General features: G+C 50.1%; 1 protein-coding gene and 2 long non-coding RNA genes across 5 annotated transcripts in view; 2 read left to right on the forward strand and 1 right to left on the reverse strand.

The window, feature by feature from the left end:
* Nucleotides 1–11,124, forward strand: part of Grik3 (glutamate ionotropic receptor kainate type subunit 3) — a 216,432-nt gene that overhangs the window by 6,242 nt on the left and 199,066 nt on the right. The window lies entirely within an intron of this gene.
* On the reverse strand, nt 7,677–10,635 carry LOC134486989 (uncharacterized). The gene is made up of 3 exons (XR_010066631.1): nt 10,395–10,635; nt 9,888–9,960; nt 7,677–9,767 (listed from the first exon to the last, which is right to left on the reverse strand). It is a non-coding gene; the product is annotated as an uncharacterized LOC134486989 (long non-coding RNA).
* LOC108351031 (uncharacterized) overlaps nt 9,446–11,124 on the forward strand; it is a 53,119-nt gene continuing 51,440 nt past the window's right edge. For both annotated transcript variants that reach the window (XR_010066630.1, XR_001838069.3), the window contains exons 1-2: nt 9,446–10,477; nt 10,564–10,610. This is a non-coding gene — a long non-coding RNA (uncharacterized LOC108351031). The remainder of the gene's footprint in view (nt 10,478–10,563; nt 10,611–11,124) is intronic.

Here is an 11,124-nt window from a genome sequence, read left to right on the forward strand (position 1 = left end):
ATGAATGCCTCCTTAAATCCAGCCCCGCCCCCTTCTTCTGGGTGAGCTTCAGGTTCCCAGGTTCTAGGATTTAGAGTTGCTTAGCTGCTAGACACCATCCTAACCAATGGGGCTTGGAGAGGTGAGGCGGTAGGAGGGGCCAGGGGACTGGAGTTGAAGGCAACAGGCTGTTTGATTTTGTTGATCTTCCCTTTCAACACATTTTACAGCTTTGCGGCCTCAAAGCCCTCTGTGCCACCCTTCCCCCAACCGACTTTGGTCTGTTTCTTGGAATTACTTCCAGAGTCCAGGCTGTCCCTCCTGCTGGCATTTCCTTCTCCTCACAGCCCAGTCCCAGCACACGTTCCTGGGTTGCTGGCTCTGCTTCTGTGGACCTTTAAGATCCCTGTTGCTAGTGTTTTTGACCTTGACTGTGGTTAGGTGCGGATAGATGGGTGTGGGCCTTCTCTAATGCTTGTGATTCTGCCATCTGCTTTAGAGAAGGATCTGCCCAAGGTTGCCCACGGCCACCTTTCCCACATCACTGCCAAAGTTTATCTTCTGAAGTATTCTATGGATAATAAGCTAGTTTTTTTTTCTTTATGTTTTTCCGCATAGAAGCCAGCCTGGGCCTCCCATGTCATGTCTGAGTTTACTTATGGTATTTTTTTTTCTTGGCACCTCCAAATAACGGTGTCTGGGTTTGACGAGATATAGCTGATTGGCGTTTCAGTGTGAATCTACTCCTGTGTGTGCGCGCTTGTGGCACGACCCGGGCTGAGTCACTTCCCCTCTGAGCCTCTGTCTCCTCTTTAGTGAGAGTCTAGCCTTTTCCTTTTGACCTACAAACATTATGTATGGCTGGGCCTTATAGTACCACCTTCACAGGGCTGTGGTGTGGATTAAAGGTGATAACATGTGTGAATCTCTTTGTACAAAGCCTAACGTTTAATAACCGAGGAGGAGGAGGAAGGTTCCCCGGGGGTGGAAGCCGTGTCTCTGCCATCAGACTTGGCTCTGAAGCTCACGCTCGGGGCTTTGTGCTCCGTGCAGCTCCCTACGTGTTTTGCTCACTGCACGCATACCCAGTGTTGCCCAATGTGGACTGGGCAAGTCCAGTCGCTGTGCCCATTACAAGGGCAAGAGAGGAGCCCCTCCTAGGACACTCCTGGACTGTTATTTATCGCACACCTGCAGCCCGGGGCGCTGCGTTTGCATTTGCAGCAGTTTTAATTGAAATGCTTTTTTAAAAGCCTGTGCTCGGAGCTGGGAAGACCCAGGGGATGCGGATGGGATGCTCTTGAGGGATTAGTCTGAGGAATTCTGGTCAGCCAGCCCTTCTTTTGGTTCTTTTTTTCGGAGCTGGGGACCGAACCCAGGGCCTTGCGCTTCCTAGGTAAGCGCTCTACCACTGAGCTGAATCCCCAGCCCCCAGCCAGCCCTTCTTAAATAGGGTGTTCAATGTTTGTTTCTTGGATGGGTCAGTAGAGATGGGAGGTGGTCTGAGGCTGAGTCAGAAGGACAGACATTGTGATGCCAGGTAATGAAGGCAAAAGCTGGGGAGGGAGTCCTTGTGGCCGATGTGAGGATAGGAGATAATGAACCCAGTAGGACTGGGGGTGGGGTGGGGTGGGGTGGGGGCGTGTCAAGCCTCTACTCCAGATCCTTTGGTGCTGTACTGAATGGTGGTTAAGGAAGGCAGAGGGAAAAGGAACGAAGTGCTGAGATTCCTGTTTGTGTCAAGAGGGTTCCAGTCCATAGGAGACAATTAAGTCCCCTGCTATTCAACACAGGCTGCTGGTAGAAGGGGTTTTATAGAGTTCTCAGAAAAACTGCAGGAACGAGCTCTTTAAATATGGCCACGCCAGGGACCTCTGCAAAGCCTCCCTGCCTCTGCTTTGCAGAACTGAATGCGCTATTCCTAAGAGCTGCCCAATTGGGCGGAAAAGCGGGAGCGGAAAGCCAAGGACTTCCCAGGACTCCAAGCATCCCATTTCCTGTCTAAGGCCAAGAAGAATCAGGCTGCAGAGAGCTCCAGGGTCACTCTGGGCTTCTGGTTCTCCAGTATTAGCATTCATCAGAATCAGAGGGAACTCTTTAAAACACTGACTACCAGGACCCCAGCCCCCCATCAGGGGGCTGCCATCAGGGGGTCAGGGGTAAGGCCTATGGATTTGCTAAAGAAGGTGCTGCAGGCCTGAGATCTGTGCCCTCCCTTTCCTCCCTCCCTCCCCCTTTCCTCCCTCCTTTCCTCCCTTCCTCCTCCCTTCCCCTCCCTCTCCTTCTCTCCTTCCCTCCCTCCCTCCCACCCTCTACCCCTCCCCCCTTCCTCTGGCCACCTGCTTCACTTGCTTGCTTTCTTCCTTGTTTTGAGTCAGTGTCTCACTTTAAAGCATTGGCTAACCTGGCTTCAAATTCCCTAATATCCTTTTGCCTCAGCCTCCGGAGTGCTAGGATGATGGAGAGCCATCATGTCCACCTTGGTTGTCAGCCTTTGAGAGACCACTGTCACAACACGGTGGAGGATTTCCTTTAGTCCATCTCTACCTGAATACCAGAGCCTCTCTCCAGTCTCAGGGAGCCTGCTGCTTCTAGGGTCCACCCATTCTTTAGTGCCATGTTGGCTGCAGACACCCCTCCTTCAGAAGCTGTAACACATCTGCCTGCAGTTCTGAGGAGGTGATGGGAGCCTGTCTCGGGAACAGTAACTCCAGCATCCAGCTCTCTGGCCCTAAAATCCCTTCCTTCCTGCCTGTGTGAATTTGGATGACTCACTTCTCACAGTCTAGAGTCCCTTACCTGGAATCTTATGGGAACAGTAGCTTTCACACCATAGGATTTTGTGAGAACCAGCTGGCCTGGCGACCTCGTGGGTGCACGCACGCACGCACGCACGCACGCACGCACGCACGCACGTGTGTCAAAACAACAACAAGGACAGCATAAACTTTTTCTATTGAGTACTGTGAATAAGTTTACAGGTTCTTGAGTCCAACAGACTACCCTTAAAGCCCATCTCTGTGATTTTCCCACCTGTGTGATCTTGGGCAAATGGTTTCATATTTCAAAATACTATTCACAATGATCATACCCATCTCCCAGCATCTGATAAAGATTGGGTTAATGCACAGGAAGTGCTTAGAAATCCCCATACAGGCATTCAGTAGCTTCTCCCTGTTGCTCTTGCCATTAGATCACCTTGAACCTAATGGAGGTGCACTCCCTGTCGTATCCTGACGAATATAAAAGATTTTTTTTTTGTCCCGAAGGCGGCCAGCTCCACCAGTACAGTCTGCCATTGTACCAACTGTTTTTCAAGATCAGTAGGATTGAAATCAGATCCACCTCCCTGGATCTTAGCCTTGGCAGCTCCCGGTTATTTCAGGTATTTGAGAAGCCATGTCTCTTTATTACGCTGCTAGCAAACCACATTGATGGTCTCCTGAGATCGTGGGGTCTGTTTCTTCTTTTGATACACGGTCTCACCATATAGCTCAGGCTGGCCTTGAACTCCTAGAGATCCACCTGCCTCTGCCTCCAGATCAAAGGTATGTGCTACGGCATCCAGAATTCACTGCTAGTCCATGGCCTCTCTCATGCTCAAGGCAGGGCCTGTCATTGACCTCCTGCTTTAGAGTCTTTCTGTGTTTTTTTCTTTCTTTCTTGTTGGTGAACCACCCAGGCCTGTTCCCACAACTCCCTTCTCAGAAAGTGGCTACAGATGTCAACATCCCCTTCCGCTATGGGGTCTGTAGAGATGAATTACAGCTAGGGACCCCTGTTCAGAGAGCTAAAGCTTTGGGGGGACTGCCTAATAAGTTGTGTAGCATGCTTCATGCCATCAGACTTGGAAAGGAAGGCCAGTGTCTCTGGACTCAGGCGTGACCCATCCTCCTTTCACATCTTCTCTGCCTCTCCAGTAAATGCTTGAGGCTTCCCAGGATTCTCAGCTTCTCCACTCTTTTTTTTTTTAAAGACTTTTATTTTATTTTATATGAGTGCACTGTCACTGTCTTCAGACACACCAGAAGAGAGCATCAGATCCCATTTCAGATGGTTGTGAGCCACCATGTGGTTGCTGGGAATTGAACTCAGGACCTCTGGAAGAGCAGTCAGTGCTCTTAACCACTGAGCCGTCTCTCCAGCCCTGCTTCTCCACTCTCACCCCTGACGTCTGCCCTGCTTTTCTCTCTGGCCAGCTTCTATTCAAACTCACCTCTCTGCCAACATGTCTCTTCCTCCAGGAAGCCTTTCTTGCCCTCCACTGACTTCTGCAAGTCCCCAGAGCCTCCTTTCACTGTGCTGTGTAAAGTGGCTGTGTTGTTCTCAATCGCTGTGGAGATAATGAGCACAAGGTGGACATGGGGCACTCTCGGCTGTACTCTGTTTCCAGCACAGTTTGTGCTTGGCCCATCATAGAAGATGAGTAAATAGACCCGTCCATGGAGATGGTCATGTGGACAGAAGGCCACCTAACTGCCTTGTCATTCAGTTCAATGCCTTTCCTGTCTCATCCCAGAGGATTTAATGAGCAACCTGCAGGGTATTTGTGAGGCCTCTGGTATTCTCCCAACACTCAGGTTGGTCTCCTCTATATCGAGACCTTCGCCGTCCAGTCTACTGGGTTACACCGGAGTGGCTGGGGTCAGTGAACCCTTCCTTTCCAAGTCTAGGATTAAACAGACATTCATACATTGTCTGATTTCTATCCTGATGGCTCTCCCCTTGAGAGAATCACAGCTGTCCATTTCCAGAAGAGGGTGAGGATGCAGTCTCGACCCCTTTGCCTTTCTGGCCTCACCTCTCTCCTCCCCACTTGCCCCTCAGCATCTTTGCTTGTCTCTTGGGAGCCGGTCTAAGGATATGAACCTGTGTTGTCTGGTCCTTAACAGTCCGATCACTGAGGATGGCTGTCAGGCAGAGTTACGGCTGAGCCCACTCGCACCTCTCCCAGTCTCCCCTCTTTACCACCTCTCTGGATCCTGCTGGGATGTGTAGACAACAGACTGACAGCTGAGGGGTAACACAGAGGTTAGCTGTCATCCTGGAGACTCAGGATGTGCATCATTCTTCTTGAGCGCTTTAAGCGTGCGGATGTGTATACACGGACTGTATACTTGCCAGAGATGTCCCAGGGGGGTTGCTTCTGTAGAATTAGCTTACCAAGTGGAGGCTTGGCAGCTGCTCCTTGTCCAAAGTCCTAAGAGTGACAGCAGTCTTTCCTGATCACTAGGGAAACAGCACTTTGGTGATGGTCTCCCTTCTTGAGTGTCTAGATGACCTGTCTGCAACCACGGTGTAGCTGCGAGCGATATGAGTTCATGACATTAACCCCGCCCCATGCCCTTCACAGACATAGCAGAAAGGAACAGCCCCCTTCTAGATAGAGCTAGGCCCAGCATTTTCTCACATCCTTCCATAGGGAAACAGGTGACACTTCATGAGCAGCGAGAGAGAGCCTGTTGCTGACCAGGCCATTTTTCCTCCAGTTTAATAGAGGTGACAGCCGTCTATTTTAGATGTCTCGTAACATCGAATCCGTAAATAAAATATGGGGGAGCTCATATTCAGGTTAAACTGAATTACAGCTGATCCCTGGGGAGCGAGGGTTAGTGAAGCCTCCGTCGGGAGACTGAATCCCTTCCTTCTTTTAAAAGAAGTAGAGTCTGCGTCTTCCAAATGATTCTGGGAAGGCCTTTTTATATGGAGGAGACTAGGTCATAGTGTTTGATGCTGCCAGGGTCTATGGAAGAACCAGAACACCAGTGGAGGCATGGCCAGTGTTGGGATGCTACACATAAGGGTATTGAAGACACGAGAAGCGACCTGTTCTATGCTTCTTGGAGAGCTGTGTTGAGCCGAGGCTGAAGCATCAACCCCTAGTACTGACCTCTGCACAGAGAGAGAATACAGATTGGGTCTGTATGTGTTGATAAAGCTCCTCCCAGATAACAGCCCTGTTAGGAGGGTCGCCCAGGACTCCCTGTGTTCAGCACCATGGAGAGCAGCCTGTTTCTGGCATAGGGCACTTAACTCTGGTTCTAGGGCTCCTCTTTCCAGTTCTGGTATAGCCATTCTAAACAGGTCTTCTGCCTTCTGTGGCGGGTCCCCTAGGCCTCTGCTGTTCACATGCAGGACAGCTGTTTTTCAGAATCCCACAGCTGCTGAGGAAATGCTGGGAATTTTGTTAGAGTCCAGTAACTCACGGTTAAGGAAGATGCAGCCGCTGGGTAGATTTCTCCTCGTTTCCCCTTCCACATAAACCGTTCTTAAATCTTTGGCGCCCATGTATAGCGTGTCTGCTAGGGAGTGGGAGCAGATGACAAAACGCATGAACATCTGCCTGTCAGATATTACACCTGATACCACGAGTCTCTGCCTGGCCTGCCGGCATCATCTTTCACATTGCATTTGGTAAGTGGGCTTCCGTAATGTAGTTTTATCCTGCTAAATGTGATTTCTTAAACGTGTTTTCTGTGTTATTGTTTCCTGAGCCGTGGAGCCCCGCACACCTGTAATAGAACCTTATTTTCTGCTAATAAATAAAATTACTATTCATTCAGGTGATGGGAAACCAGTGTGTCACAGCTTTGCGGCATTCCCTCAAAGAGCTCCTGCTCCAGGTGCATCCTCACCTAGATGTGTCGGAGGAACCTGGTGACAGGGCTGGGTATGGCAGAGCCAATCCTAGACAAGAAGCAGTGGGAGAGGATCACACATCTCAGAGGGAGGGGCATGGGGGAGTCTTTGTCAATCATCAGGGGACCAAGAATTGACTGGGAGCATTTGCATTAGAACCCAAAGAGACAAAGAAGACCACACATGTCAGAATAACAGAGGACTTGCCATTTGGGCTCTTGGGACATCCGAGGCAAAATGGCCTCAGAAGCCTACAACAGATAGAAAGACCTAGAACATGCAGTGTGAGGGTGGATTGTGGCAGCCTCGGTTACAGCTGCTTTGGGGACTCTGGCTTGAAAAAACGTCAGAATGAAGGGGTTGGGGAATTTTTTTTTCTTCCTTTAAGAAAGCAGAAGGAAAAAAACCCTGCTTTGGAAATGTGGCTATTTTTATGCTGTTTGTAATTTTGTGTTTATTTCCTGTCCTTTTCACATGGGTTCTGGGCTGACTCATTGATTCACCAAACATTAGTGGAGCGCCCACTCTGTGTCGAAGAGCACAGACAGGCAACAGCAGGGGTGGGGTGCAGCTGCATCCTGGGCTGGGGAGCATTTCAGGGTCTTCGTGGGAGATACAGGTAGTGATAAGAATGTGGTCCCTCACACTGAGGCGTGGACAGCCTGCATCAAAGCCCTGTGCTTGGAGCTTCCTTGTTTTTCTATCTTCTGGGGGAAAGTAATGAAGCCCAGAGAGGCTCAGAGCTGGGCTCCTTGTCCCAGGGCAGACATGGGAGAGAAGCCCATCTTTCTCGGCTCCTCTTTGCTTCTGCCCTCCTGGCTTCCCTTGCCCCTTCCAGATAATATTTTTTCAATTTGTTTTTTGTCAGGAATTCTCATGCCCCATCCTCCAGCCCCCTCCAGCCCCCTCCAGTCCCCTTCAGCCCCTTCAAGCTCCCTCCATTCCCTCCAGTCTCCTCCAGCCTCCTCCAGCCCCCTGCAGCCCCCTCCAGCCTCCTCTAATTAGAGATTCATTTTTTTCCTTTCCCTAGACAGAATTCTAACTTTACTAGAAGGGAAGAGATTATGTGTGTGTGTGTGTGTGTGTGTGTGTGTGTGTGTGTGAGAGAGAGAGAGAGAGAGAGAGAGAGAGAGAGAGAGAGAGAGAGAGCTCACCTATGCAAGAGTGAACCTGCAGAGTGGCCTTTTGACTAGACAGTCTGGCCAGCAAGACCCTGGGGGCTGCTTGTCTCCACCTCCCAGCACTGGATTGCAGATGTTTGTAGCCACAACTGGCTTTTACACGGGTACCAGGGATTTGAACTCGGGTCTTCATGATTATGTAATACTTTACCTACTGAGTCGTTTCCCAAGCCCCCAGCATCCACTTTTTGAGTGTCCAAGGGATGGGATTCTCTGTTACTTCTAGTTTATCTGCATTCTTCCTGTTGCAAGTAAATAAAGCTCTCTGGTTCAGGGCATGGCCTGGCCTTTCCTTAGGGCATAGAAACCTCTCTAACTGGAGACTCATTTATTTCCACATCCTTTCTTTTTGGAGCTACAGCAAAGAAGCTCTCAGACAATTAAATTGAAATGGCTACATACTTTCCCTCACAGGGGTTTGGACAGATTTATAATATTTTCTTTTTTTAAAAATTGGCCCCTTTTTCATGGAGACAATGATTTATGGAATAATCAATTTCTTTATCTACCTAATACATTGGAGTGATCCGTCAGTTCAGGCATCAATCTCCCTGGGGCTGGGGAGGGCAGACGGTCTAACAGCCTGGCTCATCAGGCAAAGGGCAGCTTTTTCTGTGAGCTGTTTTGCTGCTGGTACTGGCCAGGGAGCCTGAGGACAGCCTGAGCCTCTGGTAAACTCCTCTTCCAACTCAGAGGTAGTGCTTTCTTCATATCAGTCTCTGCCACCCGAGGGGAATAGGGTACAGTGTGTGCTGTACCCATTACACAGCTTTGGAGACTGAGTACCTGGATCATGCCAAGGAAATGGATGGCTCAGCTGGGAGAACTCTTGCCTTGCAAGCATGACGACCTGAGGTTGATTCCCAGAACCCACATAGACAGTGCCAGGTGCCACTGTGCACACATGTCATTCCAGTGCTGAGGAGGTGACAAGGGTCTCTGAGCTCACTGGCTAGTCAGCCTATTCAACCTATTGAATTCCAGGACGGTGAGAGACCCTGGAGATAAACTGTCCCAAAGAACGTGTGTGACATTCCTAAGGATGACATCTGAAATTGCTGTTCTCTGATGTCCATGCCCGTACACCTGCACACACATGCATGCATGCATGGACATGTATACATGCACGCGCGCGCGAGCACGCGCACACACACACATACACACACACACAGATATACACATATGAGGACAGGATCTTAAAGACATGAAGGCAAGAGGGCAAGAGGGACTGTCTATAGATTTCTAAGTTCAGGCTGGCGAAAGGATTCAGCCAGTGAGGTCATTTGCCACCAAGGAAGCCTTCCTGAGTCCAGTCCCCAGGACCCTCATGGTAGAAGGAGAGTTGACACCTACAAGTCATCTTCTGACCTCCACATGTGCACCCCACCCCAGTATAAATAAAAATGTAATGAACAAAATCTCTGAGGTCCGTAGCAAGTATGGGCTATGAGTATGGGATCTATAACAAGTATGGCTGGATAGGTCCCTGCAGGATTGAGACCAGTGGGTGCTGACCAGTATCAGCTAGTCTGTGTTTAGCGCTATTTGAAGATTCAGTAAACTGTCTTATGGGGTGGGTGGGCTTCCTGGAATGGAGACACACACAGCTTGGCTGATGACATCACAGAGGAGCCCGGGATTCTCTTGCTGTTGAAATCCTCAGTCTGCCCAGCTGTATGACTAAGGCTGCTGAGGACATCCAGGTTTTTCGAGTTCCTAGAAAAGACCAAGGCCGCGCCAGCTTACGCTAACCCCATGGAGGCCAAACTCTTGTGAGAAGGCGTTTGCCGAGGACACTCAGAACTCACACTCCCTTGCCTCCGCAGTTCATCTTGGTGACGCCGTCAGTGTCACGGGTCAGTGAGGGAACTGGTGGCTGTAGCCAGCTGGAAGTCTGGGAGATGTCGAAGAAGCGTACCGTACACCTCAGCATACTTGGCTCCCATCTCTGATGTGTGGAGCTTCCTTCTGTAGGAGCAGAGACTGGTGTCTGAGACAGAAGTCCTGAGGTCAGGCAGCAAATCATCAGAGCTGGAGTTTCATTCACAGGGTGGTGGCTCACAACAGGTGGCTTTAGTTTGTACTCACTGTGGGTCAGTCTTGTGCCAGGTACCAAGGTGATCAAGGCAGGTAGGATCTTTGTCCTTAGGAAGCTCATAGTCTGGCAGGAGAGAGAGAGGCAGACATCAAAGAACTTTCCAGAAGTAAAGTTTGGGATTGAGAAAATGGCATCCAAGTTGAGTCTCAAAGCAGCAAGAGAGGGCAGTTAGGGGAAAGTGGGGAGGAATGACGGAAAAGTTCTCAGTTAGCAGCTATAATGTGCTCAAATGCCCAAGGGCTGGCAGTGGTGTAAGCTGCCCTGGGTGAGACCACCAGCTTCGTAGGCAAGCTCGATTGAATACCAGCAGTTTCAAACATTTCAAACCAACATTGGAAACCTCCAGAAAGTCCAAGTGTGAGCACGGTGGTGTGGGCAAGTGTCCACCTGACCCTCCTGGAGGATGTTTGAGTGACAACAATGATTCTGGGATGGATCCTAAGGACACTGGGGAGCCATGAGGACTTTGTGAGGTAGAGAGACAGAACCAAACTCACATCTCTGAGACATCATCCTGGTGGCTGTGGGACATGACTTCAGTGGCAGCCTGAGGCTATTGGATGCTGCTTCAGAGGTCCAGGTGAGGAAGGAAATGCCATCTGTGGATGGATGAACCTGTTTTACAGAGCAAGCATCCTGATTCGCTGACTTGATCTCTTCCCATAGGCCTGACTGCCCCTTTTCCTTGGATCTATGTAGTGGATGCAGGCTGGGTATGTATGAGAGCCCTGGCCCTACTGAGAGCTCTATGTCTATGTCTCTAGGCATCCTCAGAACCTTGTGCATTATGAATGCCACTAGACCTTCAGCCCCATTCACAGCTCCATACTCTGAACTGAAAATTTACAATAAATTCTGTCCCCTACTGCCCAAGAACAAGCCCTGTAAAGATGTCATACTACCCATCTCACAGCTTTGACACAGCAACCGGTGTGTCTGGCTACAAGCTGGGCCTGCCGTGTACCAGGGCCTTCCAATGACCTGGCAGGAAGGCCTGAGAAAGAAAGTGACGGGTCATTGTCTGGCTTGGCCCTTACCATCTTCTTGGGGTCTGGAGCTTGGGATGGATGAGGAGCCCTTCTGTATGCTGAGCATGGAGTGATCTCACGTCTCTTTAGCAGATGGAGCAGAGGAGAGAGATCACAGTCCACAGGGCAAGGACTCGTGGGGATGGGCTCTGTGAGCTGTCTGGACTGGGCTCTCTTCCTTTTCACTTTTAATTTCCAG

The sequence above is a fragment of the Rattus norvegicus genome, chromosome 5, assembly GCF_036323735.1.
Source record: "Rattus norvegicus strain BN/NHsdMcwi chromosome 5, GRCr8, whole genome shotgun sequence".
Lineage (NCBI taxonomy): Eukaryota > Metazoa > Chordata > Mammalia > Rodentia > Muridae > Rattus > Rattus norvegicus.